This window comes from Sorex fumeus, unplaced genomic scaffold (genome assembly GCF_029834395.1).
Source record: "Sorex fumeus unplaced genomic scaffold, SorFum_2.1 ptg000058l, whole genome shotgun sequence".
In the NCBI taxonomy this organism is placed as follows: domain Eukaryota; kingdom Metazoa; phylum Chordata; class Mammalia; order Eulipotyphla; family Soricidae; genus Sorex; species Sorex fumeus.
Window position 1 is genome coordinate 27934196 of NW_026606115.1, and position 11396 is coordinate 27945591.

Genomic DNA, 11396 nt, shown 5'->3' on the forward strand with positions numbered 1-11396 from the left:
CCTGAACAAGTTGCTTAACGGACATAATCCAAGAGACTCAGGAACAAATCTTGGAACCCAGCAAGTTTTGGCAGAAATCCCTCCAGATTTAATTGTTAAAATTTCGGAGTTCCAAAATTGCGCAGCCACTACTACGGCCACGTGACATCATATGTTATTCATAACCAGCAACAGAAAACAAATTGTCTACTGTTGCTTTTTCAACAGATCTAAGTATTGGGATAAAATCCCAAATAATAATGGTGGGTCTGGTGTTGAAACATTGAATGTAATCAAAGTAGAGTAAGAGTAATGTGGAAATTATCTGCCCCACAGGTAGGGGGAGGGTGTGGGTTTGGGGGTATACTGGGGTTTTTGGTGGTGGAGAATGGGCACTGGTGAAGGGACATTGTAAGACTGAGACTAAAACCCGAAGCCTTTGTAACTTCTCTCACGGTGATTGAATAAAATTATAAAGCGGAAAAATAAAAGTAAGGTGGAGTTCAAGCCCAATTCAATCAGCCTAATCAATGGCTGAAAAAAAGCAATACTCCTACATAAAAAAAGAGAGTGCTTTTATGTCCTGGGTGTAGACACCACCCAAGAGCAGAATAATCATTTTTTCTAAGAATAATTTCCACCCATCCTTGTTGCATAATCCTTTCAATATATTGCTAGGTTGGGCTAGAGCGAAAGCACAGCAGTAGGGCATTTGCCTTGCACGCAGCCAACATGGCCGACCCGAGTTCGATTCCTCCACCCCTCTTGGAGAGCCTGGCAAGCTACCGAGAGTATCTCGCCTGCATGGCAGAGCCTGGCAAGCTACCCGAGATGTATTCGATATGCCAAACACAGTAACAACAAAGTCTCCAATGGAGACATTACTGGGCCCGCTCGAGCAAATCGATGAACAATGGGAGGACAGTGACAGTGACAGGACTTTTGGGTTATTCTTTTTGAGATTATATGAATAAAAATTATTAATAATATTGATAATTTTCTTTTATTATCATTAAATGTATACTTAGGGGCTGGATCAATAGCACAGTGTGTAGGGCGTTTGCTTTGCATGTGGCTGACCGACCCAGGTTCGATTCCCAGCATCCCATATGGTCCCCTGAGCACCACCAGGAGTAACTCCTGAGTGCAGAACTAGGAGTAAGCCCTGTGCATTGTCAGGTGTGACCCCAATAGCAAAAAATAAATAAATAAAGTGTCTGCTTATACTTCCAAGGTAATTAAGGGCTCATATAATGAGTTATTAATTATTTTCTCCTCTGCTATATTTAAAGTTTGTGAAGATTTTATTTTAATCCTTTAAGTATTTCTTAGACTAAAAATGCTTTGATCTTGGACTATTATTTATGTTCAATTATTCTTTTAGAAATTCAATCTCTTGTTATTTGATTTTATAGATGAAATGATCTATTTATTTAATAAATAAATTATAAACTAAATAAAATAAAATTTTCTATTTGGGGCTGGAGCGATAGCACAGCGGGTAGGGCGTCTGCCTTGCATGCAGCCAACATGGCCGACCCGAGTTCGATTCCTCCGCCCCTCTCGGAGAGCCCAGCAAGCTACCGAGAGTATTCGATATGCCAGACACAGTAACAACAAAGTCTCCAATGGAGACGTTACTGGGCCCGCTCGAGCAAATTGATGATCAACGGGAGGGCCTTTACTTTATTACTTTATTACTTTACTTTATTTTTCTTCATTCAGTTTAGATAGTTTATGACTTATGAGAAATTTCTCTATTTTAATCATCTTTCTTGTTTGGTACAGTTGTATAGGTATTCCTGTGCAATCCTTTTAATTAATAGAATGTCCCAGTGATTTTTTCTTCTATTATAAATTGTTTGTGTGTGTTTGGGCCATAATCAAAGGTGTTCCTGGCTCTGTGCTAAACGATCACTCCTGGTAGACATGGGGCAGCACATGGGGTGTCAGGGATCAAACCTGTATCTCCTGTGTGCAGAGTACGTGCCCTACCCACTGTATTATCATTCTAGTCCTCTTCAAAATTATTTTAAGCTTTAAAACTCATGTCTTATGTTTAATAGTACAATTATATCTATTCATTTTTTAAATATTTTGAAAGAACATACTTGTCATGCTGTCAATTCTTATGTTGATTTTGGATTCTGTTATTAATTTTAGAACTCATTTTTACCTTACTTCTCTCAGCTTATGCTATGTTTACTTACCCTATACTTTTGAGTTTTTAAAATGAGATATTAGATTATTGATGTGAGACCAGCTTTTTCTTACTTTTTTGATATTAATTTTACTGTCATAAAGCATTATCAAGTTAATTTTAACATCCCAATTATAATTAAATATACATATTCAGATATCTACAGATCAGATGTCTACAGTTTTTTTCATCTTGCAGAAGTGAAGTTTTATCTGTTATATAGAAATTCTCTTCTCTCTCCTCCATCATCCCTTGGAAATTATCTTTCTATTTTCTGTTTATATAATCAGACTTTAGATATCACATTAGTGAAATCACATAGTTTGTCATTTTGCAAGTGACTTATTTCCCTTAACATAATGCATTCAATTTATTTTTATATCTGTGATATTATTTGTTATTTTGAAGGCCACAATATACATATATATGCCACATTTTTATATACTTACAAATAAATTTCTTGGTTCTTTTGATGCATACCTCAATAGATGTGCAAAGAGCTCTCTGAGATCTATGGGATATATACCCAGTATCTCAACAGGAGATAAACTTTCTCCTGAAGCAGCAGCAGCTGTATCAGTCTCAACTTGATTAAAATTGGTTAGTCCTAACTGTTATTTCAGCCATGCCTGTACCTTGCAGAACACAATGTAAATGACTGTTTTTGTTACTATAACAGATGTGTAGAAACAGAGGTTCCTTGGGATCTTGGCTTGCTCAGGATCATAACTGTAGTTATACATAAATTCCTCTCAGAGAGCGCGGCAAGCTACTGAGAGTATCTCACTGCATAGTAGAGCCTGGCAAGCTACCCATGGTGTTGTCGATATGCCAAAAACAGTAACAATAATGGGTCTCATTCCCCTGACCCTGAAAGAGCCTCCAATATGGCAGCATTGGGAAAGATGAGTAAGGAGAGGCTGCTAAAAAACTCAGGGATGGGTCAAATAGAGATGCTACTGGCTCCCTCTCGAGTAAATCAATTAACAGTGGTATGACAATGATATAGTGATATGATGGTATATGCAGTATGGAGCTGCCAGATCATATAAGACTCATCTATCAATGGATGTGGTTACAGCTAAAAAGTTTTACCTAATTACTTTATTTTGATGTTTTAAGAAATTTATTAAAAAGTATTTATTAAATTTCTCTTGCTACTTCTTTTTAATTCGTTTACTCTTCACAATGTATGATATGATTCTTACATATTTCCACAAGATACTTATTTTACAGATTTTAGATTTTATTCCATTTTAAGTGTAACAAATATTTGAATCTTAAATCTTTTTTATATTTTAAAGTTTTCTGATGGCTTCAAATATTACAGTCCCTGATCTATGTTTTATGTGTACTTGAGAAGGATTTCTATTTTGCATTAGTTGGGTCAACTAGTCTATAAATGATTATTAGACCATTTTGATGTACAATATATAGTTTTGCACTATTTCAAGAAGCACGAGCGGACAGTAGGAAACAGAGACATATCCCTGCTCATGGATAGGGAGGATTAACGTTACCAAAATGGCAATATTCCCCAAAGTACTACAGAGATTTAATGCAGTCCCTATAAGGATACTGATGACATTCTTCAAATAAATAGAAAAACACTCCTGAAATTCATAAGGAACAATAAACCTCCATTAATAGTAAAGCAATGCTTGGGGAAAAGAAGATGGGTGGCATCACATTCTCCAACTTCCAACTTACTACAAAACAGTAGTAATTAAAACAGCATGGCATTGGACTAGAAACAGATATGCAGACCAATGGAACAGAATTGAATATTCTGTCACAGACTCTCAAATATATGATCACTTGATCTTTGACAAAGGTGCGAAAAAATGTGAAGTGGAACAAGGAAAACCTCAACAAGTGGTGCTGGAAAAACTGGAAAACTTCCTGCAAAATACTGAACTCTGACTTTGACTAATTCCAGGCACAAAAGTCAGATTAAAGTGGATTAAAGACCACAGTATCAGACCTGAATCCATAAGGAGGAAAGTGTAGGCAGAACTCTCCCATGACACTGAAGCTAAAAACATCTTTAAGGATGAAACACCACTGACAAATCAAGTGGAAACAAGCATAAACATTGGAACTACATTAAACTAAGAAGCTTCTGCACCTCAAAGGAAACAGTGACCAAAATACAGAGAGAGTCCACAGAATGGGAAAGAATATCTACCAAATACCCATCTGATAAGGGGTTAATGGGCAGGATAAACAAGACACTAGTAGAATTGTACAAGAATAAAACCTCCAACCCCATAAAAAAATGGGGAGAAAAAATGAACAGAAGCTTTAGCAAAAACTAAATACAATGGCCAAGAGGCAAATGAAGAAAAAAACTCACTACATCATTAATCATCAGGAAGATGCAAATTAAAACAACAATTAGATATCATTTAAACCACAGACGCTGGCACACATCATAAAGAACAAGAACAACAAGTGCTAGTGCAGATGTGGAGAGAAAAGGACTCTCATTGATGGTGGGAATGTCGACTGGTACAGTCTTTTTGGAAAACAATATGGGCATTCCTTCAAAAATGAGAAATGAGACTCCTGACATGGCGCCCATCTCATCCCAAATCCAGGTCAGCTCAGCTGCCGGCTCGCGATCCTGGGACCTCCATCTCTCCCTGTAGAACCCCAGGTGTCTCCCGAGATGCCTGGAGAGAAGCAGTTTTGAGCCTCCGCCCTGCCCTCTTCACTCCTGACGCGGCACCCATCTCATCCCAAATCCAGGTTTCCGTAGAGGCGTGGCCTCCTCACAAGTGGGCATGGCTTCAAAAGTGGGCGTGGCTTATTTTCTGGCCTCAGGTTGTTTTCCCATACTAAGGAACCTAGTCCCCAAGGAATCTAGTTCCCAACCTACTCAGCAATATGAAGAAACAAAGAAAATCCCCACCACAAGGGGAGAACTAGGAAAACAATCTAGAACATTCTGTCGATACAGCCCACCTAAAGGAACTCTCTGACATAGAATTCAGATACAAAGTCATGAAGATGTTCAATCAACTCAATGAAACAGTCAGACAGACAGCCAGTAACACCACAGAAAAATTGACAAATCACGCGAAGAAATGAGAACAGAAATGTCATGATTGAAAGATTCCGTAGATGAAATGAGAAACTCAGTTTCTTCTCTTAAAAATATAATGACCGCAGCTGAAGAGAGAATCAGTGAGCTGGAAGATCAGCTGCACCAAGCCAACACGCAACAACAAACAGCGGCAAGGGACCTCAAAATAGCTCTACAGAGAATCGGAGTCCTAGCAGATGATTCCAAGAGGAGCAACATTGGAATCATGGGACTACCTGAAGCTCAGGGAATCAATACCAATGAAAAAAACACCGTCAAACAAATCATTGCTGAAAAATTCCCAGAGCTCCACAATGTAGCCATTCAGGTTCAAGGAGCCCGAAGGGTGCCAGCTAAAAGAGACCCCAACAAAAACACTCCAAGACATATCATAGTTAGAATGATCGATGCTGCCGATAGAGACACAATACTGCAAGCAGCAAGGGCGAACAAGAAAATCACATACAAAGGAGCACCCCTTAGATTCACAGCAGACCTATCAGAGGAAACCCTACAAGCCCGAAGGCAGTGGCGAGATATAGTCAAAAAACTCACTGAAATGAATGCTTCCCCAAGAATACTCTATCCGACTAAACTCTCACTCAAAATTGAAGGAACGGTACACTATTTTCTAGATAAACAGCAGCTCAGGAACTTCATAGACTCAAAACCAAACCGAAAGCAAGGCCTAAAGGGGCTACTATAAGACAAGACAAACCCTACAACCACAACACACCCGCACAGAAAGATGGCACAAAACCCCATAACCATTCTCTCTCTCAATGTCAACGGTCTAAATTCACCATTTAAGAGACAAAGAGTGGCAAAATGGATACAGAGACAGAACCCAACATTCTGCTGCCTACAAGAAATTCATCTCAACAGCCAGAGCAAACACAGACTCAAAGTCAAAGGATGGAAAACAATCCTGCAAGCACACAACTCCCTCAAAAAAGCTGGGGTGGCCATACTAGTATCCGACAACAGTAATTTCACGTTGAAAAAAATTAGAAGGGACAGTGAAGGCTATTTTCTCTTCATCAAGTGATACGTACAACAGGAAGAACTCACACTCTTAAATGTATACGCACCTAATGAGGGAACAGCTAAATATTTAAAACAACTGCTAACTGATTTTAAGGAGGACATCACTACCAACACAATAGTACTTGGAGACTTCAACATCGCCTTATCACCCCTGGATAGATCAACAAGAACAAAACCCAGCAAGGAATTATTGGCTTTGAAAGAAGAAATAGAAGAGAAGGGGCTTATAGACCTATACAAGGCTTTACACCCCAAAAAGAAAGAATACATATTCTTCTCTAGCAAGCATGGAACATTTTCCAAAATAGACCGTGTGCTAGGACACAAAACATACCTCAACAGAATCAGGAAGATAGAAAGAGTATCAGCCATCTTTTCAGACCATGATGCACGGAGGATAGAAGTGAATCACACAAAGACACGGAGAACCAAATCAAACACCTGGAAATTAAACAACTCGATGCTGAACAATGAGTGGGTCAGGAACGAAGTCAAGGACGAAATCAAAAGATACCTGGAAACAAATGAGAATGAAGACACAAACTACCAAAACTTATCAGATGCAGCGAAAGCTGTATTAAGGGGAAATTTTATAGCTCTGCAAGCATATCTTAGGTGTGTAGAAACAATGCACATAAACAACTTGATCTCACAGCTCAAGACCTTAGAAAAGGATCAACAGAAAGAACCTAAATCAGGCAGAAGAAAAGAGATCATAAAACTTAGAGCAGATATCAACGACACGGAAAACAAAGAAACAATCCGAAAGATCAATCAAACCAAGAGCTGGTTCTTCGAGAAAATAAATAAGATAGATAAACCACTAGCAACACTCACAAAGAAACAGAGAGAGAGAGAGAGCCCTAATAAATCGAATCAGAAATAAGAATGGGGATATCACAACAGAAACTAAAGAAATTCAAGAGATCATCAGAGACTACTTTGAAAGTCTGTATGCCACGAAACAAGAGAACCTGGAAGAAATGGATAAATTCCTGGATTCCTACCATCTCCCAAAGCTGAATCAATAAGTTATAGAGTACCTGAATAGACCTATTCACATCAAGGAAATTGAAACTGTAATCAAAAGTCTTCCCAAAAACAAAAGCCCAGGCCCAGATGGATTTACTAGTGAATTTTTCCAAACATTTAAAGAGGACCAATTGCCAGTTCTTCTCAAGCTTTTCCAGGAAATTGAAAAAACAGAAACTCTCCCAAACTACTTCTATGAAGCCCATATCTGTCTAATACCAAAAGGAAACAAAGACACCACAAGAAAAGAAAACTACAGGCCGATATGCCTGATGAACACGGATGCGAAGATTCTCAACAAAATACTAGCCAATAGAATTCAACAACTCATCAAAAAAATCATACATCATGACCAAGTGGGATTCATCCCAGGGATGCAAGGATGGTTCAACATTCGGAAATCAATCAACATAATCCATCATATCAACAAGAGAAAAGATAAAAATCATATGATCATATCAATAGATACAGAGAAAGCATTTGACAAGATCCAGCACACATTCATGATGAAAACCCTTGCCAAAATGGGGATAGAGGGCACTTTCCTCAATATAGTTAAAGCCATCTACCACAAACCTATAGCAAACATCATCCTCGATTGGGAAAAACTGAGACCCTTCCCCCTAAGGTCAGGGACGAGACGAGGATGCCCACTCTCTCCACTACTGTTCAATATAGTACTGGAAGTACTTGGAATAGCGATTTGGAAAGAAAAAGATATTAAAGGCATCCAGAAAGGGAAAGAAGAAATTAAGCTCTCACTATTCGCAGATGATATGATACTATACTTAGAGAACCCTAAAACTTCTACCAAGAAACTCTTAGAAACTTGTATAGTAAAGTGGCAGGCTATAAAATCAATACCCCAAAATCCATGGCTTTCCTATACACAAATAGTGAAAGAGAAGAAAGTGACATCAAGAAAACAATCCCATTCACAATTGTGCCCCAGAAAATCAAGTACCTAGGAATCAGCTTAACTAAGCAAGTAAAGGACCTGTACAAAGAAAACTACAAAACTCTACTTCAGGAAATAAAAGAGGACACGAGGAAATGGAAAAATATCCCCTGTTCATGGATGGGGAGAATCAACATCATCAAAATGGCAATACTTCCCAAAGCACTGTACAAATTCAATGCAATCCATATAAGCATACCCATGACATTCTTCAAAGAAATGGAGCAAACACTCCTGAAATTTATATGGAACAATAAGCCTCCAGGAATAGCTAAAGCAATTCTTGGGAAAAAGAAAATGGGAGGAATCAACCTCCCTAACTTCAAACTCTACTACAAGGCAGTCATAATTAAAACAGCATGGTACTGGAACAAAGGCAGAGCTGCAGACCAATGGAACAGAGTTGAATATACTGACATTTCCTCCCAAACATATAATCATCTAATCTTTGATAAGGGGGCAAGAAAAGTGAAATGGAGCAGGGAAAGCTTCTTTAATAAACTGTGCTGGCAAAACTGGACGGCTACATGCAAAAACTGGGCTCAGATCTCTGCCTAACACCATGCACAGAAGTAAGATAGAAATGGATTTATGACCTCAACATCAGACCGGAATCCATAATGTTTATTGAAGACAAAGTCGGCAAAAGTCTCCATGATATTGAAGCTAATGGTATCTTCAAAGATGTCACGCCACTGGCTGAGAAAGTGAAAACAGAGATAGACAAATGGGACTATCTTAAACTAAGAAGCTTCTGCACCTCAAAAGAAACAGTGACCAAAATACAAAGACATCCTACAGAATGGGAAACGATATTCACCAAATACACATCCGACAAGGGGTTGATATCACGGATATACAAGGTACTGGTTAAACTCCACAAGAAGAAATCACCGAACCCCATCAAAAAATGGGGCAAGTAAATGAACAGAAATCCGAATGGCAAAAAGGCACATGAGAAAATGCTCTACATCACTAATCATCCGAGAGATGCAGATCAAAACCACAATGAGATATCATTTCACACCACAGAGACTGGCCCACATCCACAAGAACAAAAGCAATCGGTGCTGGCACGGATGTGGCGAGAAAGGGACCCTCCTTCACTGCATGTGGGAATGCCGGCTGGTCCAACCCTTTTGGAAAACAGTATGGACCATTCTCAAAAAATTAGAATTTGATCTGCCATTTGACCCAGCTATAGCACTCCTGGGAATATATCCCAGAGAAGCAAAAAGATATAGTCGAAGTGACATCTGCAATTGTTTGTTCATTGCAGCACTCTTTACAATAGCCAGAATCTGGAAAAAACCTGAGTGCCCAAGAGCAGATGACTCGTTAAAGAAACTTTGGTACATTTACACAATGGAGTACTATGTAGCTGTTAGAAAAGATGAAGTTATGAAATTTACATACAAGTGGTACTACATGGAAAGTATCATGTTAAGCGAAATGAGTCAGAAAGAGCGGGATAGACACAGAAAGATTACATTTATCTGGGGAACATAAAGCAACAAAATGGGAGACTAACACCCATGACTGGCTGAGATTAGTACCAGGAATTTTGCTCCATGATTTGAAGGCCAGCCACACGTGCTAGGTGAAAAGGAAGCTCAGAGAAGAAAGCGCCACATAAATGGTGTTGTGAGGACCCTCCCAGGGTGGGAGAAGCATGCTAAAAGTAGTCTATAGACCAAACATGATTGCCACTCAATGCCTCTCGTGCAAAACACAGTACCCAAAAGAAGAGAGAGAGAACAAGGGGTAATACCCTGCCACAGATGCAGGGTGGGAAGGGGGGGATGGGGGTTGGGAGGGAAGCTGCGACCCGTGGTGGTGGATGATGGGCACTGGTGGAGGGATGGGTACTTGATCATCGTATAACTGAAACCCAAGCACAAAATTTGAAAGTCTATAACTGAACCTCATGGCGTTTCACTAAAAAAAAAATAAAAATAAAAAAAATGATAAATGATTTGATCTTACAATACCACTTCTGTGTATATATCCCGAGGGTGCAAAAAAACACAGTGGAAATTTCATCTGTGTCTCTATGTTCATTGCAGCACTTTTCACAATAGCCAGAATCTGAAAACAACCCAAGTGCCTGAGAACACACAACTGGTTAAAGAAACTTTGGTACACAATGGAATACTATGCAGCTGTTAAGAACGATGAAGTCATTAAATTTGCTTATAATTTCATGGAGAATATCATGCTAAGTGAAATGAGTCAGAAAGAGACTGATATAGTCTAATCACATTCCACTGTGAGATATAAAATAACATAATATGAGACTGAAACCCAAGGACATGAGAGACAGGGCCAAGGGGTATTTCTCCACATTTGGTAGCCTCCTTCATGAGCTGGGAGAGAAGGTAGCTGGGATAAAGAAGGAACCACTAAGTCAATGATGGTTGGAGGTATTGCTCAGGGTGGGAGATGTGTGCTGAAAGTATATAAAGGACCAAATGTGATAGCATCTCAGTATCTATTTTGCAAACCATAATGCTCCAAAATAGAGAGAAAGTATGGGAGAAATTGTCTTCCACAGACGCAGGGGGAGGGGTGGGATGACGCAGGAGATACCTGGGACATTAATGGTATAAAATGTGTACTGGTGAAGGGATGAAGGATGGGAATTCAATCATTTTATGATTGAAATTCAAACGTGAAAGCTTTGTAAATGTGTATCATGGTGATTCTAATATATATTCGAATCTATTGGTGCTATAGCACTGTAGCACTGTCCTCCTGCTGTTCATCGATTTGTTCAAGCAGGCCCTGTAACATTGTCAGACTCGTTGTACTTGTTGTTACTGTGTTTGGCATATCGAATATGTCAGGGGGAGCTTGCCAGGCTTTGCCGTGAGGGCAAGATAACTCTCGGTACCTTTCTGGGCTCTCAGAGAGGGGCGGAGGAATCAAACTTGTGTCAGCCCTGTCGGGCATGCAAGGCAAACACTTAACCGCTGTGATATATATATATATATATATATATATATATATATATATATATATATATGGACTAGAGCGATAGCATAGATATATATATCCTTAGTTGCTAATAGATACAAGTCTAGCTTTAAATT